This window comes from Balaenoptera physalus (assembly GCF_965194825.1).
Source record: "Balaenoptera physalus genome assembly, contig: HAP1_SCAFFOLD_1369, whole genome shotgun sequence".
In the NCBI taxonomy this organism is placed as follows: Eukaryota; Metazoa; Chordata; class Mammalia; order Artiodactyla; family Balaenopteridae; genus Balaenoptera; species Balaenoptera physalus.
In genome coordinates, this window is record NW_028125427.1 from 98281 (window position 1) to 101088 (window position 2808).

Below are 2808 nucleotides of genomic sequence, written 5' to 3' on the forward strand. Positions count from 1 at the left end.
CTTAAGCAGCCATCAGTGTGTTTTGTAAATGTGTGATGGTGTTCGGTTTGTAATTCAGTTCATGGTTGGCGATTTTTAGATTCCCTTTATAAGTGATATCTTATGATAAGTTTCTCTTGCTGTCTAACTTATTTCACTCTCAATGACCAAACATAAGTCCCCCTGAGTTGCTGCAACTGGCCTCATTTCATTGATTTCAGGGCTGAGTAATATTCCGTTGTGCTTAAGTACCAAATTTTCTTTCACCATTTTTTCCTTCCAAGGACTATTAAGTTGTACCCAAGTCGAGGCTGTTGTAAACATAGCAGCAGTAAACGGGGTGCCTGCGTCCTGTGGATTTTTGGTTTTTCCAACATATAGGCCCATGAGTGGAAGCGCCCTATGCTTTGTAGCTCTGTTTTTTAGATGTATTAGGAAACACAGCACACTTCTCCAGAGTGGCCGTTGGCAATTTACATTCCCCCCTTCAGCGTAACAAGGCTCCCTTTTCTCCTCTCCTTGTCCTGCGTATCTGGTTTTTACCCTTTGTGAGGATGGTCCTTTTTTCTGATTCGAAGTGATACCTCTTTGTAGTGTTGATTTGCATTGCCCGCTTCTTTGGTTGGCCAAAAAGGGCATATGCGTTTTTCCTGAATATATTCTGGAAGTTAAATTTGAGAGACAGCTTTTTTTGTTTAATTGATTAATTAATTAATTTATTTTTGGCTGTGTTGGGTCTTCGTTTCTGTGTGAAGGCTTTCTCGAGTTGTGGCAAGCGGGGGCCACTCTTCATCGCGGTGCACGGGCCTCTCCCTATCGCGGCCTCTCTTGTTGCGGAGCACAGGCTCCAGACATGCAGGCTCAATAGTTGTGGCTCACGGGCCTAGTAGCTCCGCGGCATGTGGGATCTTCCCAGGTCAGGGCTCGAACCCGTGTCCCCTGCATTAGCAGGCAGATTCTCAACCACTGTGCCACCAGGGAAGCCCCTTGAATAGTTTTGTATTTAAAATTTGTCTGTGGGGACTTCCCTGGTGACGCAGCGGTTAAGAGTCTGCCTGCCAATGCAGGGGACACGGGCTCGAGCCCTGGTCCAGGAAGATCCCACATGCCGCAGAGCACCCAAGCCTGCGCGGCACAACTACTGAAGCCTGCGCGCCTAGAGCCCATGCTCGCCCACAAGATAAGCCACCGCAATGAGAAGTCCGTGCACCACAACGAAGAGTAGCCCCGCTCGACGCAACTAGAGAAAGCCCACATGCAGCAACGAAGACCCAACGCAGCCAAACGTAAATTAGAAACTACAATAAAATTTGCCTCTGAATAACTTTGAGTGAATTTGGTATAAGTTGTAAAGTTTGCATCTACATTCACTTCATTCCAAATGGTTTCCAATTAATTGTTCCTTAACTACTTTTAGAAAGCTTTTGGGATAGAGACTCCATTTTAGTTTGAATGTCCAGTTTAATGGATATCAGCAGTCCTGTCAGTAGGGCACGCTGCCTCCAGTGACCTGTGAGGGAGGCGCGGCCTGCACTTCCTGCACTGACCACAGGGTGGCGCCGAGTTCTCCTCTCTGACCCACAGCGCATGCTCCTTCCCTGCGAACTCGATTGTGAGGTCAGCTGAGAGCAGTTGAGCCTCCTCAGGCGCGGGGGCGGTGGCGGAGGCTTTCCGGTAGGACGCCCGGCTCAGTGTCTCTGCTGAGAGGAGCTCGGTCTCCGTCTCCTTAGGACTCGCTGGGGTTTCGGCTTCAGGACAAAGTGGGGCTGCGTCCACGCTGACTAGGGAACTAGGTTTCCTGAGGACCCAGGTGATGCCTGAGGAAAAGGTGAAGAGACGGTGAGGAAAAGTGGGGAGAAACTTCCTGTGGGCGACTGACCGTTGAGGGGGTCCGTCTTCGTGTGAGCGAGGGAGGGCTTGGCGTGGAAAGCTGGGTTTTTGTTCAGGTTTGTGTGCAGGGTAGCCAGCATGAGTTATGGGGCGTCCAGTTTTCCCAGCACCATTTATGGTGGGGAGTGTCATGCTCCTTGGTGTGTCCTTGGTCCCTGTGTCATAAATTCACCGACCCCGTCCGTGGGGGTTGAATTCTGGTCTCTCTGTCCTGTTCCTCTGGTCCCTGTGCCCGTTTTGAGCCAGTTCCACACTGTTTTGGTGACTGTAGCTTCTCAGCAGAGTGTGACGTCAGGGAGGGAGATGCCTCCAGCCCGTTCTCTTTTTTCAGGGTTTCTTTGGCTATTTGGGGTCCTTTGTGGTTCCCCACAGATATTAGGAGGATTTGCTCTATTTGGGGGGAAAATACCATGGAATTTTGGGAGGGATTGCATTCACTGTGTCCACTGCTTTGGTTAGCATGGATATTTTAACAACATTAATTGTTCCATTCCATGAGAACAGGATATCTTTCCATTTATTGGTGTGTTTTGCAATGTCTTCATCAATGTCTTAAAGTTTTCAGTGTGCAGATCTTTCACCTCCTTGGTTGACTTTATTCCCAGGTATTTTGTTCTTTTTGATGCAGTTGTAAATAGGGTTGCTTTCTTTCTCTTTCTGATGGTTCATTATTAGTGTTTAGAAATGCAACTGATTTCTGTGTGTTGATTTTGCAACTTTACTGAATTTATTTATTAGTTCTAATAGTGTTTTTGTGGCATGAAGTGGAAAATTGGAATTCAAAAATCCCACTGTTTCTACCATATCCAGGTCGTCCACAACACGGAGGACAGCGGCTCCTAATATAACCTTCCCACGGTGCCTCTAAATGACATGTGGACTTTGGGTGAACTGGATCTGGGTAAGGCTTGGCTTCTATCTGGAAGTTTGATGTTTTCT